Source organism: Dendrobates tinctorius, unplaced genomic scaffold (genome assembly GCF_039654945.1).
Source record: "Dendrobates tinctorius isolate UK_male_01 unplaced genomic scaffold, ASM3965494v1 ptg000241l, whole genome shotgun sequence".
NCBI lineage: Eukaryota > Metazoa > Chordata > Amphibia > Anura > Dendrobatidae > Dendrobates > Dendrobates tinctorius.
The window spans coordinates 5926282-5953186 of NW_027361908.1; the positions used below are offsets into that span (position 1 = coordinate 5926282).

The 26905-nt window shown below is 47.6% G+C and overlaps 1 protein-coding gene across 5 annotated transcripts in view; it reads left to right on the plus strand.

The window, feature by feature from the left end:
* CFAP54 (cilia and flagella associated protein 54) overlaps nt 1-26905 on the plus strand; it is a 703284-nt gene that overhangs the window by 415374 nt on the left and 261005 nt on the right. The window lies entirely within an intron of this gene.

Below are 26905 nucleotides of genomic sequence, written 5' to 3' on the forward strand. Positions count from 1 at the left end.
AAAATTGGGAATAACATATCAGAGATTATCATTAAAGGGGTTTTCTGTGATTTTTTTTAATACAATGTGACTAAGCACTAAAATGGCAGGTAGCTGCCAACTTACCTGTCTATTATGCCTGGCGCCGATCTCTGCCGGTACAGAGTGGTCATAAAACTGTTCCTGCCAGTCATTCAGCAGCTTCCGCTGATGTCATGTCAACAGAGCAGCGGCGTTTTTTCCGCTCTGCTCTTTTGATAGAGCGTAACTGCCGATATGCTGATTGAAAGCCAGCTCTCCACTGTCTTAACTGGGGGAAACCAACTGTCAGTCAGCATGAAACCAGCAGTGATGCCCCGTCGACAGAGCAGCTCTGAAGAAGAAGAGCACTGAGTGTCTGCTGGCTCCTTAAAGACATCTTGTGCATGTACATACCCTAAATGTTGAACTGAATCGAGGCTCATTGAATGCAGAATATGACCATTCACAAATCTCTTCTGTTTCCATTTGGTTGATTGCTTCCCATAAAGGTTATTGAATTTGACTCAATTAATATAAGATTCCATTCACTTCTATGGTTGCCCTATTACTGCTTTGCAGAAAGCTATATAAATCCTGTAGAAAGCATGGAGACATATCTCCACTAATATTAAATAATGAATTTTATTAAAAATAACACATAGTGCAACCAACAAAATATATAATGTAATAATAATAGAAGAATCAAAAGTGAGGACTCAAAAGAAAAATGGGTCAAATATAGCGTGGCACTACCGCAGGGTGCGCAAGTAGGTTACCCAGACCAAAGTGAATAATAAAGTAACTTGGCACTCAACTGAATAATCCTTTGCAAATTAGATTTATTTTATAATTTATTGCAGTCCTGGAAACGTTTCGGCCTATTATCGGCCTTCCTCAGTCCGACTGCTATCGCGAAATACTAATCCGGTACCCAAGTAAGAATTCCTATGGAGATCTACTTTAGAATATCATGTTGATCTAAATGGTATCTCCTATTATTATAAGAGTAGATATACTGATTTAGATGCCTTGCAAATCAGCTGACGAGCGGGGGAATACCGCGTCCCACCTGTGTATGCCGCCTCCATATTTAAACAAGCTTCATATGGACCCATTTACCTCCTGGACTATACAGCACTAGTTTCAAACAGATTAAGCGTCCATGATACCTCCAAGGAGAGCTATACATCTCCCTATGTATGGCTATATATTCCTTTTTGCAAGGCAAACTTGTGGGGTTGAACATTTGTCACCATATAGGGGGCCCGTGACAGTGCATCCGCATTTCCCTGTGCTTTCCCCGCCCGATGTTCCACTGAGAAGCTGAAGTTTTGTAAGGACAGGAACCATCTGGTGACTCGGGCATTCCTCTCTTTTGCATTTCCCATCCAGACGAGAGTTGAATGGTCCGTTACCAACCGAAACTGACGCCCGAGCAAATAGTAGCGCAGGGACTCCAAGGCCCATTTAATCGCCAAGCACTCCTCCACTACTGTGACACTCAGGAGTGGATTACGTCCGAGAGTGGACCCTCTGGGTCACGGATCTGGAGCCCCTGGGCCGAGCGCACCAGGTGATGACCAACCCCTGTACAGGGATCGTTAGGGGCAGGACCACAGAGGTCAGAAGCGCGACAGCCTGTACCAAGAGGGACGGCTCACAGGACAAGTAAGGCAAGAGGCAGGCAGGAAAAAAGGGAGAGACTAGGGTACCTAGCTGAACAAATCAGGCGAGGAAAGAACCCACCAGATGCCCGTAGGGGCTACAGGGAGAGGCACAGGAGACGAGAAGAGCAGACGAGGAAACCCCAGGGGGAAATATATATATGAAGTCAATGCAAGAAAGCGGACGGCACCGCTGTTACCGTGCTAAGGTCCGTGGCTGGCAGCAGGCGGAGAGCTCACATCCAGGACTCCCGGGTGCTTGACCTCGTAGCAAGACGAATGTAGTTTCCAAGAGAAAAAGGTCGCACTCTGCGGGATAATGATGAATGTTTATTGACACTGAATTACATGTCACGTCGGAGATGTGAAGGAGAGTGTGTCAAATGGCTGACTACGGCCGTTTCACGCTACTCGAGCGCTTCCACGGGTCCACGTGGAAGCGCTCGAGTAGCGTGAAACGGCCGTAGTCAGCCATTTGACACACTCTCCTTCACATCTCCGACGTGACATGTAATTCAGTGTCAATAAACATTCATCATTATCCCGCAGAGTGCGACCTTTTTCTCTTGGAAATATATATATATTGACGAGAATATGACAGAGGAACCAGGAAGGCAGGAGATGGACCAGGGGAAGCGACAACCAGAAGGTAGGCAGAGAGACAGAGCGGGGAGAACGGACAGGAGGAACTGGGGCAGACAGGGAGGACGGCAACAGCACCGGAACAGGGACAGAAAAGGAACACTAGGTAATAGCACTAGACAGGAAGAATACGGGCCAGAACAGTGCGGAGAATTCACACAATCACCAGGCTCCCTCCTCATAGAGAGGACACCTGAAGTACCTTAGCGCCAGGAAGTGCGTCCCAGGCCCTGCCCTTCAGCGACGCCCACTGCCAGAGGAAGAGGATGGGCGGACGCGCGCCCGCGACCTAAGACCGGCGCATGTGGCCACAGCAGGATGGAAGACAGGGCACGCGGACGGAGGCGCGCAGGTGAGAGGATGCTGCAGCGGGTGCTGCCGCTGATGGGGCATCGGCGGGCATGGATGCCGATGTCATAGTACCCCCCTCCTTACGTCCTCCCCTTCTGAGATTGGCCAGAAATTTTTTCAGGATAAGAGGGGCATTGACATTCTCGAGGCTCCCAGGACCTCTCCTCAGGACCAAAACCCCTCCAATTGATAAGAAAAAAAGTTTTTCCCCTGACTTTTTTCATGGCCAAAATGTCTTTTACTTCAAAGACGTCATCCGAGTCAATTGGTGAAGGAGGGGTAATGGAAGCTGGTTGGAACCGATTAAGAACCACAGGTTTCAGGAGCGAGACATGGAAGGCGTTAGGGACTCGGAGAAAGCAGACAACCTCAGTTTATAAGCCACCTCATTAATGCGTCTAATCACTTCAAAAGGCCCAATGTATCGGGGACTTAACTTGTAAGAAGGGACTTTCAGGCGGATATGCTTGGTTGAAAGCCAGACTTTGTCACCAGGATGGTACGGAGGAAGATCCTTCCGTCTCTTGTCCGCATGTTTCTTAATTCGGGTACTGGCATTCACGAGCGCCTCCCTGGTCTCCCTCCAGATTTGCGAAAAACTCTTGGCGAGAGTATCTGCTGCAGGAACTCCTGATGATGTGGAAAAGGGCAGCGGAATACCAGGATTCTGACCTGTTACCACAAAAAATGGCGACTTGGCGGTTGATTCGCTGGGATGATTATTATGCGCAAATTCTGCCCATGGTAGAAGAGAGACCCAATTGTCCTGATGGGCGTTGGAAAAGTGACGTAAGAAGGTAGTCAAAACTTGATTAATCCGCTCCACTTGCCCGTTGGACTGAGGATAATATGCAGAGGAAAAGTCGAGAGATGTGCCCATAAGCCGACAGAGAGCCCTCCAGAACCGAGAGGTAAACTGGACCCCTCGATCAGACACGATCCGCTGAGGAAGGCCATGCAGCCTGAAGATCTGGTAGATGAAGATCTCGGCCAACCTCGGGGCTGACGGCAGTCCGGGTAAGGGAATGAAATGGGCCATCTTGGAGAAATGATCTGCTACGACTAAGATGGTAGTACATCCAGCGGAGCGGGGCAGATCAGTCACGAAATCCATTGCGATTTGCTGCCAAGGACCTTCTGGAACCGGTAACGGGAGAAGGAGACCGGAGGGCAGGGTCCTAGAAACCTTGTTCTGAGCACAGGTCGTGCAAGAGGCTACATAGTCTATCACATCTTGGCGAAGGGCGGGCCACCAGTAGTAACGGGAGAGAAGCTAAAGGGTCTTCTTAGTCCCAACATGCCCAGCAACCTTGGAGGAATTCCCCCAGCGCAGCACCTCTGAACGCTTGTCTTGAGGAACGAAGGTTTTACCTGGCGGAGGAACAGAAAAATTCACATGGGCCACGGTGATAACTTTAGCAGGCTCGATAATATACGATGGATCTTCATCTCTCTCCGGCGACTGCAAAGACCTGGAAAGTGCATCCGCTTTGATGTTCTTATTGCCAGGTCAGAAGTGAAGCTTAAAATCAAAACGAGAAAAATACAGGGCCCATCTGGCTTGTCTGGAATTGAGTCTTTGGGCGGACTGCAGGTAGGCCAAATTCTTGTGGTCCGTGAAGATAGTGAAGGGGTGTACTGCCCCTTCGAGCAAGTATCGCCACTCCGCCAGGGCCATCTTAATGGCTAGCAATTCCCGATCTCCAATGGAGTAATTGCACTCCGCAGGCGAAAAGGTTTTAGAAAAAAACCCGCATTGCACCAGACGTCCAGATGAAGCCTGCTGGGAAAGAACCGCCCCAGCTCCAGTGGAGGAGGCATCCACCTCTAGGACGAAGGGCCTGCTGGCAATCGGACGATGTAAGATCGGAGCTGATGCAAAAGAACGTTTCAGAGCAAGGAAGGCGTCTTCAGCTTCGGGAGACCAGCTGTTTGACTTAGTTCCTTTACGGGTCAGGGCCGTGATGGGTTTGGTGACTGTAGAAAAATGAGGCACAAATTGTCGGTAATAGTTAGTGAATCCGAGGAAACGCTGGATGGCTTTTACGCCAATGGGACAAGGCTACTTGAGTACCGCAGAGAGTTTCTCTGGATCCATCTTCAGCCCGGAATCTGTGATGATATATCCCAAGAAGGGTAAGGACGTTTGCTCAAAGAGGCATTTTTCAATTTTGGCGTAGAGATGATTCTCTCGAAGGCGATGCAGAATCATGCATACGCTTCTCCGATGAGAGGGCAGATCGGACGAGAAGATGAGAATATCATCTAAGTACACCACCACGCAGGAATAGAGTAGATCCCGGAACACCTGGTTAACAAATTCCTGAAACACCGCCGGAGCATTGCAGAGACCAAACGGCATGACTAAATATTCATAATACCCATCACGGGTATTGAAGGCAGTCTTACTCATCCCCTGCACGGATCCGGATCAGATTGTAGGCTCCCCGCAGATCCAACTTCGTGAAGATCCGGGCCCCCTCAACCGGTCGAAGAGTTCTGGAATCAGCGGAAGCGGATACCGATTCTTAACGGTGATGTTGTTCAGGCCCCGGTAGTCAATACATGGTCACAGTGATCCATCTTTTTTCCGAACAAAGAAAAAACCTGCGCCTGCAGGGGATGAGGATTTCCGAATAAACTCTTTGGCCAGGTTTTCCTGTATGTATTCCGTCATAGCCGTGGTCTCTGCTGGAGAGAGAGGATACATTCTCCCTCTAGGAGGGGTGGCTCCGGGGATCAGGTCGATAGGGCAGTCATAGAACTGATTCGGCGGGAGAGAATCCGCTTCCTTCTTGCTGAAAACATCAGCGTATGCGCGATATGGCGCAGGAAGGCCCGGGAGATCAACTGGCCTAGGCAGAGAACGAGGACGAACAAGGGCCCGCAGACGGCGTTCATGGCAGGAGTGACCCCAACGCAAAATCTCCCCTGAGCGCCAGTCGACAACTGGCTCATGCAGCCTGAGCCAGGGTAACCCTAGGAGAACAGCATGGGACAATTGAGGCAGGACGTAAAAGGCTATTCTCTCGAGGTGGAGTGCACCAATTTGAAGGTCTACTTCGGCGGTAACCGTGGTGATGAGCTCGGGTAGAGGTTTGCCATCGACGGAGGTAATTGCACGCGGGTTTCTTAGGATGACCACCGGGATCTGAAGTTTGTCAACCTCTTCTTGGCGAATGAAATTACCAGCTGCGTCCACATACGCCTCCACAGATCGACGCCCCCGACCTCCAATAATTAAAGCTGAAAGGGTAAGGGGCAGAGAGGAATTATGATCACCTAGGAGGTTCTCTCTTACCTGACCTAGGTGGAGGCATTTCCAGGTTTCTCAGGACAGGTGCACATGAAGTGGTTGGCTCCACCGCAGTACAGACAGAGTCCATTCGTCATCCTTTCCCTGCGCCGCTGCTCAGACAGAATTCACACATGGGAAGAGCATGCTGCCCAATGTAAATAAGCATCAAAAAGAATTAGATTAAAAAATCCTTTTATTAGACGTCACATAAAACCACAAAATCATAGTAATAGTAAATTAAGTAATCAGTGTTTGGGAAACAAAAACAGATTCCCCAGAACTAATTCATAGCCTAGGCACAAACGAAGTGCACCATGAGAAAAAATCCTAAAAAGAAGGAGGGCAGAAAAATGCCCATATCATGACCTCTCCCCATGTATACAAGTAACACGTCTCTTTGAATCCCATAAATGTCCAAAATATATATATGTATCTAAATGCAAAATAAAGAGACTGCTAGTAAGACAGCACTGTGGCCAACATGCATGGAGACGCCTGCCAGTGGGGCTAAGCCTTCCCTTCTGAATAAAGTGACGGTGCAGATCAAAGTGCCATATCGTGCTTACCCATATGGGTGAATATCTGAGTTCCAGGAACGTGCCCCAACGCACGTTTCGCCTATCTGGCTTCTTCGGGGGGCAGTGTGGATAGGTGTGCTAGCCACATCTAAATACCCTGCCTACAGGTGCGCGATATCAGCCGCGAGGATGCGGCGCATGAGGGGCGGAGCTAGCACAGGCAATGCGTCACCGCCGGCCCTCCAATGATGGCGCTGGTCAGGAGAAATCTCCAGTGACGTCAATACCCAGCACAGTCACATGAGGAGGCCTTGGGCAACGCGAGACTGTGGAGTCGCCCGCGCATGCGCACCCCGCGGCGGACATCTTGGTTTCTGGCAAACAGATGGGCACCGGTGTACAGCCAAATGTGGCCTTACTAGTAGATCACATAAACGAATAATAAGATGTAGAATGTAAGAGGCGATGCAAGGAAACAGAGGTAAAGGAGAAAAGGAAGGGAACAGGAGAACCAAAAAAAGAAAAAGAAACAAAAAGGGAAAAAGGGAGAAAAGGGAAAAAAAGGGGGAGGAGGGGAAAGACAAGGGGAGAGGGAGGGGCACAAGAAGGGAGGTGACTAAAAATACAAAAATCCGTCCCATTACTACCTAAATCTCTGAAACAGAGATGTTACAAAATGTGTGTAAACACCACCTACATAATATGGAAAGTTGAATGTCACTCCCAAATGGTACCTAACAAAAGAAAAGAAAAAGCACAACGCCCATTGCATCTGGTATGAGTAATTAACTTCAACCTTCCTGAAAAAACTTTGGATGAAAAGATCATCCACAAGGCAAATAGACAATTATCCATTGAGCAATGTTAACATTACATATATAATAAAAGTCACACTATACATATAACCAAAGCTCTAGAATCACACAAACGGGTTAGGGGATTAATATATCCAAAGTAGGTCTTCCAATGTATGATTCATCCTCCTCAGATTAAAGAGCTAATCCATCGGAACCAGAACCATCAGCTGCCATCAGTCATTCATGGACAGAATGCGATCATCAGCCTGATACGATCTATCTGCATGGGCTCGGGAGCGGAGCTAATAGGAGGTACAGAGGAACGCAGAATAGGAGCTTGATACAGCCTAAAGGGCCTTTTCTCCCTTGCCGACTCTCGAGCGCGCTCCAAAAACCGCAGATCTATACGAGTTGCCAGAGGGATGAGATCTTCCAGGGTGGTGGGAGTGTCTCGCCCGGCAAGCTCGTCCTTGATTTTACTTGAGAGGCCTCTCCAGGAAGCACCCACAAGAGCCTCAGTATTCCATCCCAGCTCTGTAGACAGTGTCTGAAAGCGGATGGCGTATTGACCTACCGTAGGGGAACCCTGGCGGAGGTTAAAAAGAGCCTCAGTAGTGGATGCTAAGCGACCAGGTTCATCAAACACTTTACGGAATACCTCCAGAAAATTCTGGATACTAGAAACTACAGGGTCATCCCTCTCCCACAAAGGGTTCACCCAGGCCAGAGCCTTGCCCTCGAGATAGGACACTATGAACGCCACCTCGGCGCGATCAGTGGGGTACTGCTGGGGCACAAGCTCAAAGTGCAATCTGCACTGATTTAGAAAACCCCGACATAGCTTAGGATCCCCGCTATTCCTGGGAGGCTTTCCCAGACGGGGAGGCGGGGAAGAAACTGCGTCCCGAGGTAGGGTTGAGGCGGCCGCAGAGGACTGCAAAGCAAGCAGTCGATCGTCCACGGACGCCATGTATCCCAGGATGTGGGACTGAGCATCGTTCTGCGCGAGTTCCTGATGAAGACTGGCTAAGAGAGGAGCCTGCCCAGGGTCAGAGGTCTGCAGAGCGGAAAGCCGGGTGTCCATGGATTTCATGAAGGACATAATCCAGGTCTGATTTTCTCGTAAGAAAAGCAGTTCCTTCTGCGTAGCGACCGCGGCACCGGCGGGGTCCAAGGCTTGGTGATACTGTGACACTCAGGAGTGGATTACGTCCGAGAGTGGACCCTCTGGGTCGCAGAACTGGAGCCCCTGGGCCGAGCGCACCAGGTGATGACGAACCCCTGTACAGGGATCGTTAGGGGCAGGACCACAGAGGTCAGAAGCGCGACAGCCGGTACCAAGAGGGACGGCTCACAGGACAAGTAAGGCAAGAGGCAGACAGGAAAAGCAGGGAGAGACTAGGGTACCTAGCCGAACAAATCAGGCGAGGAAAGAACCCAGCACAGATGCCCATAGGGGCTACAGGGAGAGGCACAGGAGACGAGAAGAGCAGACGAGGAAACCCCTGGGGGAAATATATATATATATATATATATATATATATTGACGAGAATATGACAGAGGAACCAGGAAGGCAGGAGATGGACCAGGGGAGGCGACAACCAGAAGGTAGGCAGAGAGACAGAGTGGGAACGGACAGGAGGAACGGGGGCAGACAGGGAGGACGGCAACAGCATCGGAACAGGGACAGAAAACGAACACTAGGTAATAGCACTAGACAGGAAGAATACGGGCCAGAACAGTGCGGAGGATCCACACAATCACCAGGCACCCTCCTCATAGAGAGGACGCCTGAAGTACCTTAGCGCCAGGAAGTGCGTCCCAGGCCCTGCCCTTCAGCGACGCCCACTGCCAGAGGAAGAGGACAGGCGGACGCGTGCCCGTGACCTAAGGCCGGCGCATGTGGCCACAGCAGGATGGAAGACAGGGCGGGCACGCGCGCGGACGGAGGCGCGCAGGTGAGAGGATGCTGCGGTGGGTCCCGCCGCTGATGGGGCACCGGCGGGCACGGCCGCCGATGTCACAACTACGCTATAATTTTTCTCTGCCTGGGTCAGCTTCCGGCTCAAATAGGTGACTGGATGCTCATCCCCGTTCAACTCTTGCGACAAAACCGCTCCTAAGCCTACCTCTGAGGCATCAGTTTGGACAATAAAGGATTTCTTGAAGTTTGGGCTGACGAGGACTGGCTGTCCACACGACGCCGACTTCAGAGAGTGGAACGCTTCCTCCTCTTGAGGATTCCACCGGACCATCACCGTCTTCTTCCCCTTTAGCAGATCCGTTAGGGGTGCTGATTTCCCAGCAAAATTGGGTATAAACCGGCGGTAGTACCCAATGATGCCAAGGAAAGCCCTCACTTGTTTGGTACTTAAGGGCATGGGCCAGTTTTGAATGGCCTCAATTTTGTTAACTTGGAGTTTGATAACCCCTCGGTCAAACACGTATCCTAAGTACTGGGCCTCAGTGAGACCTATTGCGCACTTTTTTGGGTTGGCTGTTAACCCCGTGAATCTAAGAGACTCCAGCACTGCTTGTACCTGGGACAGATGAGTATCCCAGTCGGTACTAAAAATGACTATCATCCAAATAGGCCAACGCGTAACCCCGGTGAGGCACCAACATATTGTCCATCAGCCTCTGGAACGTGGCCGGAGTCCCATGTAACCCAAAAGGCAAGCGACATATTGATAGAGGCCCTCTGGTGTTATAAAAGTGGTCTTTTTTTTGCAGACTCAGTTAAGGGGACCTGCCAGTAGCCTTTTGTAAGGTCCAGCGTGGTGAAGTACTGGGCCTTCCCTAATCTCTCAATTAGCTCGTCCACCCGTGGCATGGGATAGAGGTCAAATTTTGACACTTCATTTAACCCCCTGAAGTTATTACAGAAGCGTAAAGACCCATCGGGTTCGGTATCAGGACAATGGGGCTGACCCACTCACTTCGGGTCTCCTCAATGACTCCCAACTGGAGCATTTGCTTCACCTCGGCTGCGATGGCTTGGTAATCGGTACGGTATCATCCGCACCCTTACCTGGGGCTCAGTGATAATGTCGTATCACCAAGTTCTGGCCTGGCAGTGAGAATTCATCCGTATTCCTCTGCACGAGGGCCCGAGCCTCCCGCCGCTGCTGTTTGATGAGAGTCATTTATTTTAACCTGTCCCCGACTGTGTCCTTGGCCAGTGCCAGAGGGCCCTCTGTTGGTACAACCAGAGTCGCCTCCGTGACCAAACATTCCCGGTCCTTCCAGGCCTTTCGCAGGTTTACATGGTACAGCTGCTCGGGTTTCCTTTTTCCGGGTTGGTAAACTTTATAGTTCACTTCCCCCACTTTCCCCCGTATCTCATAAGGCCCTTGCCACTTGGCCATGAGTTTACTCTCTGGGGTGGGTACTAATACCAACACCCAGTCCCCTTCTTTAAAGGTCCTGACCGTGGCCCTTTTATTATACGTATGGCTCTGAGTGGCTTGGGTATCCAGCAGAAACTCCTTTACTATGGGCCGCACGACCACAATCCGATCCTGCATTTTTGCCACATACTCGATGACACTCTTATGGGGAGTGGGCTCCTGTTCCCACAGTGAAAGAACTGGGAGCGCAGGTGGTCTTCTCTTCCATCCTCCCAGTGGATGGCCATGGAACAAGGAGGTGGAATAAGATTCTGCAGGTGAACAACTGGCTATGTCGATGGTGCCGTCAGCAACGATTTGGATTTCTGGATCACGGAGTGAACTACTTATACGATGGACTACTTGCTAGAGATGGGGTGCACCTTACGAAGACTGGAAAGCATGTATTTGGAAGTCGCCTTGCTACACTTGTAAGGAGAGCTTTAAACTAGAACAACATGGGAAGGGAAGCAAAAGACCAGAAAAAGCCATACACCTGACAAATGCTATTGAGAACTCTGCTATTAGAAGTGGAAAGGAAGAACAAAGACGAAAGAATCTAATTAATAAAAATATTGGAGAAAGAGAAACCAATCACAAACTAAAATGTTTCTATACTAATGCACAAAGCATGGGCAACAAACAAGGAGAATTGGAACTACTAACACAGGAAAAGAAATATGATGTCATTGGAATCACTGAAACTTGGTGGGACAATACACATGATTGGAATACAAGACTAGAAGGATACAACTTATTTGCAAGAAACAGACTTGATAAACGAGGAGGGGGTGTCGCATTGTATGTTAGAAACGCGTATATCTGCACAGAGATTGAAGCTTCAGAGACTGGGAGTTCTGTGGAAACTGTTTGGGTAAGAATACAAGGACAGAACAATGGAAAGGACACCATTGTAGGCATTTACTACAGGCCGCCTGTGCAAGCTGAAGATATGGATGAACTCTTTATGCATCAAATGGCCAAGTTCTCCAAAAAATATGACATAGTTGTCATGGGAGATTTCAACTATCCAGACATTTGTTGGGAATCTCTCTCAGGCAAAACTAACAGGTCAAGGAAATTCTTATCCTCTCTTGCTGACAACTTTATCTTCCAAAAGGTAAGGGAGAAAACAAGGGGAACTGCTACCTTGGATCTAATCCTTATAAACAGGGAGGAAATGGTTGAGGAGGTAAAAGTGGCTGGGACCCTAGGAGGTAGCGACCATGCTATTTTAGAATTTTGGATAACTAGAGGCGGAAGACCTGTGAAGACTCAGACGTCAAGGTTAGATTTCAGAAAGGCAGATTTTAAGGGATTCAGAAAGAGAATTGGAGGGATCCAATGGCTGGATATCCTTAAAGACAAAAATGTCCAGGAAGGATGGGAAATCTTGAAAAATGAAATTCTCAAAGCACAGTTGTTAACAATTCCGAAAAGAGGGAAGAATAGGAAGCAGTTAAGGAAACCAGGATGGATGAACACAGAACTTAAGCACATGCTAAAAAGGAAGAAAAAAATGTTTATAAAATGGAAAGAGGGAGGCATATCTAAAGAAGAATATAATGCTGTCTGCAGAACCTGCAGGGCACAAATCAGATTAGCTAAAGCTGAAAATGAATTGAGGCTTGCAAGAGATGTCAAAAGCAATAATAAAGGATTTTGGGGATATGTCAAAAGTAAAAGAAAAGTCAAAGATGCTATAGGATTTTTACAGGATGAAAATGATGAAATGGTAAGACAGGATGTTGAGAAGGCTGAACTTTTAAATTCCTATTTTGCATCTGTTTTCTCTCAGAAAGTAAATGTAACATCAACTGTTATTCACTGTCCTATTAAGGGAATAGAAGAATCCAGGATATCTATAAACAGAAAGATAGTGAGGAAACACTTAGCTAGCCTAAATGAATTCAAGTCTCCAGGTCCAGATGAATTACACCCCAGAGTACTGAAGGAGATAGCAGAAGAAATTTTTGAACCCCTCTCTATAATCTTTGAAAATTCTTGGAGAACAGGAGAAGTGCCAGAAGACTGGAGAAGAGCAAATGTTGTTCCTATCTTCAAAAAGGGGAAGAAGGTGGACCCAGGTAACTATAGGCCGGTGAGTCTGACTTCTATACCAGGAAAGATCTTTGAACAAATTATTAAACAACATGTATGTCAATACCTGGATAAGAATGAAGTGATTAAACAGAGTCAGCATGGGTTTGTAACTAATAAGTCATGTCAGACTAACTTAATTTCCTTCTATGACGGTATCACTGATTGGGTGGATCAAGGAAATGCTGTAGATATAGTATATCTTGACTTCAGCAAAGCATTTGACAAAGTCTCTCATACAATCCTTATTGAAAAAATGATTAAGTATGGAATGGACAAGGCAACTGTTAGGTGGATTCATAACTGGCTTAGTGATCGGACCCAAAGAGTGGTCGTAAATGGCTGCACATCCAGTTGGAAGAATGTCTCAAGTGGGGTACCACAGGGCTCTGTCCTGGGCCCTGTATTGTTCAACATCTTTATCAACGATTTAGATGAAGGAATTGAGGGTAAACTGATTAAATTTGCTGATGACACAAAGCTAGGAGGGATAGCTAATACTAGAGAAGAGAGAGAGAGGATTCAAAAAGATTTAAATAAACTGGAGAAGTGGGCAGCAACTAACAGAATGGTTTTTAACAGGGAGAAATGCAAAGTACTACATCTGGGCAATAAAAATGGAAAAAGCATATATAGAATGGGAGGAATAGGGCTAAGTGACAGCACATGTGAAAAAGACTTGGGTATACTAATAGATCACAGACTGAATATGAGTCAACAGTGTGATGCAGCAGCAAAAAAGGCAAATGCAATTCTAGGATGTATTAACAGAAGCATACAGTCTAGATCACGTGAAGTCATTATTTCCCTCTACTCCTCTTTGGTCAGACCTCATCTGGAATATTGTGTCCAATTTTGGGCACCACATTTTAAAAAAGACATCAACAAACTGGAGCAAGTTCAGAAAAGAGCGACCAGAATGGTGACCGGTCTGCAAACCCTGTCTTATGAGGAAAGGTTGCAGGATTTGGGAATGTTTAGTTTGCAAAAGAGAAGACTGAGAGGAGACTTAATAGCTGTCTACAAATATCTAAAGGGCTGTCACATTGTAGAAGGATCAACTTTATTCTCATTTGCACAAGGAAAGACTAGAAGCAATGGGATGAAACTGAATGGGAGGAGACACAGATTAGATATTAGAAAAAACTTTTTGACAGTTAGAGTGATCAATGAGTGGAACAGGCTGCCACGAGAAGTGGTGAGTTCTCCTTCAATGGAAGTCTTCAAACAGAGGCTGGACAGACATCTGACTGGGATGATTTAGCGAATCCTGCTTTGAGCAGGGGGTTGGACCAGATGGCCCAGGAGGTCCCTTCCAACTCTACAATTCTATGATTCTATGATTCTATGATTCTTTGGCTACATCCAGCAGTCCCCTCGGATGCCTGCCATACAGTAGCTCAAATGGGGAGAACCCCGTGGACGCCTGTGGTACCTCGCGGATGGCGAACATGAGATACGGCAGTAACGTCCCAATCCCTTCCAACCTTGGCGACCACTTTTTTATCATGGCTTTGAGGGTCTTATTAAACCTCTCCACCAACCCGTCGGTTTGTGGATGATACACCGATGTACGTAGCTGTTTAATTTGGAGCAACTTGCACATCTCCTTGGTCAACTTAGACATAAAAGGGGTTCCCTGATCTGTCAAGATCTCCTTGGGTAGCCCAAGGCGACAAAACATGGCAAACAGTTCCCTGGCTATTAATTTAGCCGAGATGTGGCGGAGTGGTATTGCCTCCGGATACCGGATAGCGTAGTCTCTGACTACCAATATGTGTTGGTGACCCCGGGCGGATTTTACTACCGGCCCTACGAAATCCATCGCAATCCGCTCAAAAGGTACCTCTATAATGGGCAGAGGCACAAATGGGCTCCGGTAGTTCGTGGTGGGTGAGGTCAGTTGGCACTCCGGATAAGTCTCACAATACCTTTGGGCCTCAGTGTAGACCCCTGGCCAGAAGTACTGCTGCAGTATGCGCTCCTGAGTCTTTTTGGCTCCCAAATGTCCTCCCAGCATGTGAGTGTGAGCCATGTCGAGCACCACCCGGCGGTAGGGCTGGGGCACTACCAGCTGTTCTACCACCTCACCTCTGATTTTAGCCACCCTGTACAGTAGCTCCTGGTTGATTACCATCCGTGGGAACTCCATCTCCGCACCCGGTTGCTGAGCCACCCCATTTATCTCAATTACTCTTTCCCGTAACCTTGCCAAAGTGGGATCCTAAGGTGAACTGTCCCGAATTTACCAAAGGACAACTCTAATTCAGGGATGTGTGGGGTCTCCTTGACCTCTCCTGCCAATACCTCTAAGGGAAACCTATCAGGGTTACATCCTGTCCCTAGGTTGGCGACCCCTATGGCAGGTATCCCTGACTCGGCGTCTTCAGGTTCAGCGCACAGAATACCATTGTCCCTGAGAGGGTTAACTCTGGTCTCCCATAGGGACCAAAACAGGGGCAAGTCTCTTCCACAGTTCCATATGGAAGAGTCTTTACTATTCCCACCACATGTTTTACTTCCCCACACGGGGTGGAGAACGTGACCTCCGTGGTCGGGTACTCTCGATGGTCCCCATGTATGCACACCACCCCCACCTTACACCCATCAGGACTGTCCCCAGCTACCAGGGACCCATGCACCATAGTTACCAAACTCCCCGAGTCCAAGAGATCGTCCGTCTGGTACCCATTAACTGGCTGGGCATACATAGATACCCGGCGGGTATACCCGCAGTCCATGGGTTCGGTCGTTAGGAGACAGCAACCACGTGTCCAAGCTCTTGGCATCGCCAGCACTTAAGAACTGGGGCACGAGGGAACCTTGGGGCCACGTTAGGGGACACGGGGTGGTTGACACTCTCCTTCCGAGATATCCCCTCAGTTCGGGCACGATCCGTATGGGCCTTGGTGGAGGGTTGTGGATTTTTCCCAGGCTCCTGAGCTGATGGGGCCTTACGTGACATCCGAAGTGGGGCAGTGTCCTGTATAAAGTCTTCAGTGGCTGTATACCGCTCCACCAGTCCTACCACCTAGTCCAGAGTGCCCGGGTCCCCTTGCCCCACCCAACGCTGTATATCGGCTGGCAGGGCCCTCACCAGTCGGTCGACCACCACCCTCTCTACCATCTGGATCCGGGTTAAAGTCTCACGCTGTAGCCTTTTTTTACCAGTTGCAGTAAGGCATAAGCTTGAGACCACGCTGGGCGAGTCTCAGAAAAAGACCACTGGAACACCCGTTGGGCCCGCACATTTGTATTAACCCCCAGTCGAGCAAGGATCTCACGTTTCAGCTTCCCATAGTCCAGGGCATCATCCCGACTGAGGTCCAGGTAGGCCTTTTGTGCATCTCCTGTCAAGAAGTTGGAGACCACCTCAGACCACTGAGCCAACGGCAATTTCTCCCGCTCTGCAGTGCGTTCAAAGATGGTGAGAAAAGCCTCCATGTCGTCCTCAGGTGCCATTTTCCTCAGCGCTGAACGGACCTTGTACCGGGCTTCCGATCGGTATGTGGTGGCTGGGGATTCTGCCTCTTGCAGAGCCGCAATCTGCTGCAGAATTAAATTGTTAGTTTGCTGCTGTTCCTCTTGCAGCTTCTGCTGTCGCACCTGCGAGGCAGCCAACTGTCTCAGTATTTCCTCCATCTTATCAGTCGGCTTAAGCTGCAGCTTTGCAGGCCTAATATACGACATGCAGCACGCTTTGGGTATGCCTCAATTCACACTGCCCACATTCTCCACCATATGTAAAGCAGCGGTGTCCACGCTGTGCAGTTATGAAGCAGTGACCCAAGCCAGTTCAAAACAAAAAGGTTTTTAATGTCCAACAAAACTCACTCAGCATGCTGTATCTTTCGGATCGCAGCCGGGTAAACAAAACCCCAGTCCAGGGCAGTTACCGTGAGCGACGTACTGCCGGGTATGCAGGGAGGGTTGCCAGTACCTTTGGCTCCGCGGGCCCTGTGTTAACTCACCAAGCGTGCTCTGCAGATCACCTGCTCTGTTTTCTCACCAGAGCAACACTGACTAAATCAACCCTCCCAGCAGGGTTTTTTTTTTCCTTTTCCAACCTGTGGCCATGGGCCACTCATAAGACCTGGGCAGGAGGAAACGGACCGGACCCCACTACCTTCCTGCAGTCTGTTTAAAAAATAAAAGCCCATACTGGGTTTTCCTAAACAAACTCCTTGGTCCAAATAGCTTGACCAGGTTCAAACTTACTTTTATTCTGCCCTGCGAGTCACAGACACATTGCTGTGATCGCAAGGCACTCCAGCGGATCTAATACATTTCAGAGCACATCCTGGGGGACACATAGCGACCCTCACATATGACACCTGTCACTGCCTCACACAATCAACAGCAAACAGCAGCAAGCAGTCGTTCCTGCGACTAAGTCCGGGATTCACCCTACTTAGCAGGCTCGTGAGGTGGCTGGCATCCTCTCATTGTTGGTCGGTTGTCAGCTGCTCAGGTCCTCAAGCCAGCCCGGATTGGTCCACTAGCAAGGTCCTGGCAGACTCTATAAAAGGATCTCACAGCCGTGCTCTAGTATAGACCATGTGGTGTGTTGTATTGCACGTATGATTGTCTCTGGTGACTGACTCATTATGAAACCCCTACCCTTGGTATGCATGAGTTGCTCACCCTGCCAGCTAGTGCCTAGGCTGATAGGAGGCAGAGTCAGTGCCTAGTGTCAGCCCCATGTAGTGGCATTGCTTGTGCGACGCCGTGCACATTGTGGGTCCGGTCAGACTCGAGTAATAATAATAAATTTTATTTCTATAGCGCTGACATATTCCGCAGCACTTTACATTTCCGAGGGGATTTGTACAGACAATAGACATTACAGCATAACAATAATCACATAGATTATAACAAATACCAAGAGGAATGAGGACCCTGCTCGCAAGCTTACAGTCTATGAGTCCCTGCATTCTAGGGGTTGAGCCTGGAGACCTCACTCGTGCCATATCTGCTGAGCCCTGTGACATTTAACAGGGAACAGCGTTCTATTAAGTAGTCACTGTGGCTCTGTGAAGTAACAGAGTTTGTCGCTGTTCACACCAGGTGACATGTAACCCGCGTGTTTTCGGTGTTCAACCGCTATCTTGTTCCTCCATTGCTTAGCAGCATGTTCCATCTCTGCATGGTGGACCACGGGTTGCGAATGCACCTTATTATTATATTTCATTTGGTGTGTTCCGCCAACCCTAACATAGTCTACTTGCGTTTCAAAGAAGCTCACACGAAACACGCGTTGGGGTTATTTTTACACTGTATACAAGTGATGCCCCTCCTTATATAATGTGTGTAGACTACGTCCCATTTTTGCTCGAGTCCTCACTGTTTTGTTTCTTCTTGTTATTATTAAATGATTTGAGCCACTATGTGATATCTTTAATAAAATTCAATGTTTCATAGTAGTAAACTTATACCTTCATGCGTTCTATAGGATTTATATAGTATTCTTGAAGTTAGTCCCATTGACTATTGGCAGGCTATTACTGTACTGTATGTGGCTCATGGCCTTGCATAAATGTTTTCCTCCATTACTTTATTAGTTCAGAAAACTATCTGAACTTGGAGTTAATCCCACTAAATCTCACGTGTCTGGTAAAATGGTTATTTTGTAGTCACTTCATTTACTTTACTAAACATTAAGGTTATATTTGTAGGAGGGCACCATTGGACTTTATCCAAATAGCTGTAAAGCCCGATAAAGTCTTTTCTACAGATAATGTTTATCGGTTACCTATTTTATACCTTTGTGTTATTATAACTGTTGTATTTCTTACGGTTTTAATTATTTTTGTAAGTAGGTCTCACATTTTTCTTCCATCCACATAGCACTAAAGAAAAATATCAGGCTATTTTAAAATAATATTTGCAAATAAATTAAACTGGATATAGTTGTTTTTATACACCAACAGGAACACTCTTTATTTAGGAAATACAGCACCAAAAATATTTATTTTCCAAACCATACTTGTGATATACATAGTACTATAATATTCTTCTATTGGATACTACCATACGTTGGAATATCCCTGATTTCCTATTAATGTATGCAAACGTTATTTTTCTTTTAAATTGTGCATGGCATGCAAAAGTCTCAAATTTTATTATATGCCGTTTTTGCTACGACAGGGGCGACATTTTTCTTTTTTTATGGCGCTCTCATTCTCTTTTTAAAAGGAACCTGTCTACATATTATTACTGCCTAAACCACGGTCAGCCTGAATCAGACACTGGATGCGAATCATGGTCAGGTAAGCATACTTTGAAAAGCTGGAAGGGGACTGTGTCTCATCTTCTTAGGGTGCTTTCAAATTATGTTCAGGCACCCGTTAGCTGGCCCCCATTGGGGCTGTAGGGATTCGCTCTGGTAGGCAATAGCCAGGTGGCAGTAACGAGGCAACACACAGGCATAAAGTCCAATTCCAGTGGTTTTAATGTCACTCAGTAACCAGCAGCTTAACAGAACATAAGGAAAACCAAACACATACTCCAGCTTGGAGAACCACTGGTCCCAGACTCACCCCTTGCACGGGACGGGCGTAACTAAGCGGCTGCCAGGTCCTGCGGCATCCGCCAGGTGCCATTCCCGGGGTCCTTCCGAGTCTTGCTGCTATAGTCCTGCAGCACGGGAATCCTGTATACAAGTTTCAGGCTGAGTCCACACAAGTTCCTGTAGCTTCCAGAAACACACTCACACTGTGGCAATTACCAACCTCCATTACATAGGGCCTAACCCCTCCCACCAGTGAGGTAGACACATGGGCTGATCACGTGATCCTGACATCATCGCAGGTCCCGTCTTTAGGGAAAAACCCGGCCAAACATTAACCTGCTGGGAGAAACATATCTCCCATCCAGTAAAAAACCCTTTACTGTACCACATACCTCCCCCCTATGTTCAACCCTAGAGGGGTGGATACATGACATACAGTGAACTCTGGACAGGGCATATGCAGTCCCCTGTAGTCTGCCTGCACGATGTTCCACTGAAAATTTAAAATTTTGCAGGGACAGGAACCACCTGGTGACTCGGGCATTCCTCTCCTTAGCTTGACTCATCCAGGTGAGAGGGGAATGATCTGTCACCAACCGAAATGTTCTCCCCAGCAAATAGCGCAACGATTCCAGTGCCCACTTGATGGCCAGGCACTCTCTCTCCACAATACTGTACCGGGTTTCAGCTGGGGTAAGCTTCCGGCTCAAGAAGCTAACGGGATGCTCTTCCCCGTTAACTTCCTGAGACAGCACGGCACCGAGCCCTATCTCAAAGGCATCAGTCTACACCACAAACTCTTTTTTGAAATTTGGAGTGATCAGGACTGGTGTACCACACAGTACCCATTTTAATTTTGTAAAGGCCTCCTCTAACTGATCATTCCAGTGGACCATCACAGATTTTTTTTCTTTCCTTTTAAACAATCTGTTAAAGGCGCGGACAGGGTTGCAAAGTTGGGAATGAATCGCCTGTAATATCCCACCAAACCCAAAAAGGCCTTTACTTGTTTTGTTGTGAGGGGACGGGGCCAGTTCTGAATTGCCTCCACCTTGTTTACTTGGGGCTTGAGAACTCCTCTCCCAATGACATAACCCAAGTACCGGGCTTCCTCCAACCCTATGAAACACACTTCTTTGGGTTGGCAGTTAGCCCTGCTTGTCGCAGGGAGTCTACCACTGCCTGTTCTTTTGCTAAGTGGCTTTCCCAATCGGTGCAGAACACAATGATATCATCTAGATAGGCTGAGGCATAGCAGCAATGGGGACGGAGAACAATATCCATTAACCGCTGGAACGTTGCTGGAGCGCAATGCAATCCAAAGGGTAACACCTTATACTGGAACAGCCCCTCAGGTGTTATAAACGCCGTTTTTCCCTTCGCCGCCTTTGTTAGGGGTACCTGCCAATAACCTTTTGTGAGGTCCAGAGTTGTAAAATACCATGCTTGCCCAAAGCGCTCTATCAACTCGTCAACCCGGGGCATGGGGTAGGCGTCAATCTTTGAAATGTCATTGAGTTTTCTAAAATCATTGCAGAATCTTAGAGACCCATCAGGCTTGGGTATTAGAACTATTGGGCTGGCCCACTCACTCTGAGACTCTTCTATGACCCCTAACTGTAGCATCATTTTTACCTCTTCCGAGATGGCTTGTCGCCGGGCCTCAGGCACCCGATATGGCTTTAGTCGGACCTTGGCCTGTGGCTCTGTGACAGTGTCATGTTGGATTAGGGAGGTGCGTCCTGGGAGCTCCGGAAAAACATCTGTATTTCGGCTAATGAACTTCCGGACCTCCTGAACCTGTTTAGTAGACAAAGTATCTGCAATTTTGACCCCGGGTTGGGTTTCTCCTGCCTCGCCCCGAGGTAAAGGAGCCTTTTCCATCTGAAATGCTGGCAGCGGACTATCCCCACCAAGGTGCTCTCTATCTTTCCAGGGTTTAAGCAAATTAATATGGTAAACCTATTCTGGCTTTCTTCGTCCTGGCTGGTGTACCTTGTAGTCTACTGGCCCCACCTTCTCCATGATCTCGTAGGGTCCCTGCCACCTTGCAAGAAATTTGCTATTTACGGTAGGCACAAGCACCAAGACCCGATCCCCAGAGCTAAAGGTTCTTACCCGAGCCTCCCGGTTATAGACCCGACTCTGTGACCATTGTTCTGCCTCCATATGTTCTCGGACCAAGGGTAGGACGGTCTCCATTCTCTTTTGCATTTTTGCAACATGTTCTATCACACTTTTGTGGGGGCTAGGTTGATTCTCCCAGGCCTCTGCCCCGCGGACGCCTGCCATACAGTAGTTCAAAGGGTGAGAACCCCATAGATGCCTGAGGCATCTCCCGCACTGCAAATAACAAATATGGCAATAAAAGATCCTAGTCCTTCCCATCTTTGGAAACTGTCTTTTTTAACATGCTCTTCAGTGTGTTATTGAACCTTTCTACCAGACCATCTGTTTGGGGATGATAGACCGAGGTGTGCAACTGTTTGACATTTAACAACCGGCAGAGTTCCTTCATAATTTTTGACATAAAGGGGGTTCCCTGGTCTGTTAGAATCTCTAGCGGAATTTCCACCCTTGAACACATACCCATAAGTTCCTTTGCTATAAGCTTAGCTGATGTGTGGCGCACAGGAATGACCTCAGGATATCGGGTAGCATAGTCTAGAACTACAAGGATGTGTTGGTGTCCCCTTGCCGACTTATTGAGAGGCCCCACCAGGTGCATGGCCACTCTCTCGAAGGGTACCTCTATAATTGGCAAAGGCACCAAAGGGCTCCGAAAGTGAGGCTGGGGACTGGTTACCTGGCATACTGTACAGGAGCTACAGTACCGTTTAACTTCTTCATGAACCCCTGGCCAGTAAAATCGCTGCAGAATTCGGTCGAGGCTCTTCTTTTGGCCCAAATGCCCCCCAAGTACATGCGCATGCGCTAAATCCATTACCAGCCTTCGATACGTCTGAGGTACCAGTAACTGTTCTACCATTTCCCCACATATTTTCTCCACTCGGTACAACAAATCCTGGTTCAACTCAAAGCGTGGAAACACCGTATCTGCCCAAGGTTGTTGGGGTTCCCCATTGACAAACAGTACATTTTCTCTGGCCCGGGCTAAAGGTCTCAGAGTTGCGCTGTACCAAAATTGTCACCTGATACACTCAAGTCTGACAACTCGGGTCCCAGCGGCAAGTCTTCCACCTCTCCAGCCAATACTTCTACGGGAGAAATCTCCCCCTCCTCCACCGAAGGGAAGGTTATTCCTACCGCCAGCACTTCTTCCTCCGGGCCACCAGGTTCATGCCCCCCTTCTGAAGAATGTAACCTGGTTGCCTCTGGTGCAGGCAGTTGCACAGTGGACGGGACAACAGACGGCCACAGCACAGAAAACAGAAAGTCTCTTCCAATTATCACTTCATAATGTAAATTAGTCACCACCCCCACCTCGTGGCACCGCCTCTCTGCTGGCGTGCTGATTACCACTAGTGTGGTGGGATAGTCTTTTAAGTCTCCATGTATACACAACACCCCAATTTTCCAACCCGTATACTCGCTGGTGTGTATCCAGCTGGCTCGTACCAGGGTTACAAGACTCCCTGAGTCCAATAAGGCCACAGCCGGGGTGTCCTCCACTTCCACCCGACACAAATGTTCCATATTGGGGCCTTTCGGGGTGCCCACTGCACACATTGGTTTGGCATAATGGGACTGGCGGTACCCAAAATTGGTGTCCATGGGCTCAGTCAGGTGGGGGCAATCAGCTCTCATATGACCTGGTTCCTGGCACCGCCAGCAGATTATGGGGCTCCTTACTTCCCCAGATAAGTCCTTAGCGGCTTTCCTGGGCTCCACTCGCCGAACCAGGGGCGGGGACTTAGAGAAACGTCTTGTTACCTTTCGAGGGGTCCCTCCCTGTAACTCTTTGGTAGCCCCATACCTTTCCATAAGGTCTATCATCTGCATGACATTACTGGGGGATACCTGTACGACCCATGGCTGGAGGGAGTGGGGCAAAGCCCTCCAAAATTTATCAGTCACTATGCGGTCCAGCATGGCCGTGGGGGACAACACCTCAGGCTGCAACCACTTTTGTAACAGGTGCAACAGGTCGTAATACTGGGACCGGGCTGGCTTGGAGGGAGTAAACTCCCACTGGTGTACCCGCTGGGCCCGCACTAACACATTTACCCCAAGGCGTGCCAATATCTCACCCTTGACTACCGTGTAGTCCACCCTTTGCTCTGGGGGTAGGTCCTGACACGCTTTCAACGGTCCTGAGGTCAGAAACGGAGCAAGGACATCTGCCCAATGGTCCCGGGGGAGCTTCTCTCTCTCAGCGACTCCTTAGAACATCTCCAGATACGCCTCCACATCGTCCGATTTCTCCATTTTGGGAATCGCTGTACGAACCGCTTTCCGAATATCATGGATTCCCCGGTCAGTTCCTTTTGCCTGTGCTGTCGTAATATGCTGTATCAACAGCTGATTGGTTTCCTACTGCTGCTGCATAGCCTGCTGTCGCATGGCCTCCTGTTGCTGCCGCATGGCCTCCTGTTGCTGCTGTATAGCCTGCTGCTGCTGTGTAGCCTGCTGCTGCATAGCCTGCTGTTGCTGTGTAGCCTGCTGCTGCATAGCCTGCTGCTGCTGTCGCATGGCCTCTATGAGCGTTTTTACCGTGGCCTCCATTTCTGGAACGTTCCTCGCCTCGGTCTCTGCCACTCGTTTCATCCAGGACATAGGCTGGGGTACAAATCAAGAATAAAAACAGCCTGGCCTCACTGCTTCTGCCCGCATTCTCCACCAATTGTAGGGATTCGCTCTGGTAGGCAATAGCCGGGTGGCATTAACGAGGTAACACACAGGCATAAAGTCCAATTCCAGTGGTTTTAATGTCACTCCGTAACCAGCAGCTTAACAGAACATAAGGAAAACCAACCACATACTCCAGCTTGGAGAACCACTGGTCCCAGACTCACCCCTTGCAAGGGACGGGCGTAACTAAAGGCTGCCAGGTCCTGCGGCATCCGCCAGGTGCCATTCCCGGGGTCCTTCCGAGTCTTGCTGCTATAGTCCTGCAGCACGGGAATCCTGTATACAAGTTTCAGGCTGAGTCCACACAAGTTCCTGTAGCTTCCAGAAACACACTCACACTGTGGCAATTACCAACCTCCATTACATAGGGCCTAACCCCTCCGACCAGTGAGGTAGACATCACATGGGCTGATCACGTGACCCTGACATCATCGCAGGTCCCATCTTTAGGGAAAAACCCGGCCAAACATTAACCTACTGGGAGAAGCATATCTCCCATCCAGTAAAACATCCTTTACTGTACCACAGGGGTTACATCTAAACCACCCTCAAAATGGGATTCGTACGTATACACCGACAGGTCCATAGGCTATAATGGTGCTGACAGCGAATGAGAGCTCTGACGTGCATCAAATTCAAGCGTGAAAGCCTACTGGAGAAGACTTAATAATGCGACATAGTAGACTACATCTGAGTGTCCGCCTCCAGTAGGTGTATACGCCTAAAAATGATGCATGGAAGAGCGCACATTCGCTCTGCTGGCACCATTATAGTCTATGGCCCCATTGGTGCTTATGTCCGAATCACATTTTGAGGGAGGTTCGGATTTAAGCCCTGACAGGGGTGCCTGAATGCAATGTACAAGCACTCTTAGTCTAATGCTGTCCGGCTTCTCCCCGCCCTGGATCCTTTGACTGACAGTTCCTTTCCTATGTATGCAGCATCTCAGAGTAAAGCCTATCTGGCTGCAATTTCACAGTCAGCGTTCAATTCATGCTACTTGTGGTACGTTCAGCATAAATCTGATGACAGGTTCCCTTTAATTGTTGGCAAAAAAGGGAGTTTGGTTACTTTCATAAATAGATTTAATCAGATATATGAATTTTGGATTCTTTAGGAAAGTTCTCAATTCAGTTGGCTGTGCCATAAAAACTGAAAAAAAACATTTCTAGATAGACGTATGTGATCTATGGATTTTCCAGTGAGGAAAAAGAAAGAAAGTAGCGGTTTGTGAAAGTAGTAAATTTAAAAACAATGTTAGCATTATAGATAAGGCTCTCACTTTAGAGAATTGTGCTAACGTGACAACCACATAATGCGTACATGTGAGAAGCAAATGGGTCCGGTGCATGGATATCCTCCAGGAAGAGTTCCAGCAGAGCGAAATTAGGAGTAGCGGATCAGGTGATAACCGCTTCCACAGATGTCTGGCAGGTTACGGTAAAAATGCATTGTGGTTTTAATACATGTTAACTTTTTTCGTTAAATTGTGAATTTTGGTGAATCTTTACTTTTTTACTTTCATGGGAGTGCTCATCACCTGAACCCTCTACTTTTCTAAACAGAAGTGTTGTACTTAAAGGTGCACTAAATTTATCAAGCATAGTGAAAGACTAATAAAATACATTTGGTGGAAATCCACCTCAAGCAAAACTGACTTTAAAAATGTACGGTCAAGATAAATTGACCTATAGTGCCTCCATACAGCCTCCTGTACACGGCTATGCCATGTGGATTATTATTGTTTAGGAAAGGATATGTTCACATGGATTGAATTAAAAAAAAAATGTCTTTGACATCAGTTTGTAAAAATACTCAGTATTTTGATAGATTTTTTTAATATAATTTTTTTTATGTATTTTTCATCATAATATAAGATGTAGTGTATGTTTGTTGCCTTGTTTTTACAACAAAAACTTTCTAAACATGCATTAAAAACCACAATAAAAAGCATTTTACGCATGGAAAACATGCTAAAGAATTGATATGATGATTTTACTTTCATGTATTAAGCATCACACAGAAAATATTGCAACATGCGCTCTACATGTACATTTTCCCATTTAAATTAATAAGCTAAAACCTAGGATAAAAGCAAAATGAGCAAATACCCTGCAGTAAGTAAGCAAATAAATAATAATAGTGCATGTAAATAGCATAGGGTACTTAGTTGACACTACTTTGATCAAAAGAATGTAAAAGCCATCACACCATGACCAGTGTACCCAATCGGGATGGTCCTATCCTATCTCTTGTAATTCACCTCACTAGATCTCTGCAGACCTCAGACCCGACTGTTCAGACACCTGCCTGCCCCTGGAAAGCTATGTAGACAAGATACCCAGACCAAAAAGCCCCAAATATACAATGTGCAAAAAACTAAAGCAAAACCAAAGAAATGAGCTGGAACACAAGTGGGCATAAGTGCAAGGTGTATGTGCACAGTCACACTGTGGCCATTAACACATTGCACTTATACTAACTTGTGTTCCTGCTCATTTCTTGGATTTTTCTTTGTTTAATAAGAAGATAGTTGCAAGTGGAATTGATGCTGGGTTTTTTTTAAAGATTTTGATGTGTAATCTGTGTCAGAAATCTCCTTGTGAATGTTTCCTAAAGTGCCGTTTTTCCTAAAGCAATCTTCTTTGTCGGCTTATATAGTTGTATGTTGACTCTACATAATTCTTGAATACATGGAAGACATTTTTAATAACTGAGGGACGGTGCAACAGTTTAGAAGCACCTAAATATATCTTGGTAAACATCTTAGTAAATCTAGCAAATGATAGTATGTGACTTTTACAATAGCATGTAAATTCTAT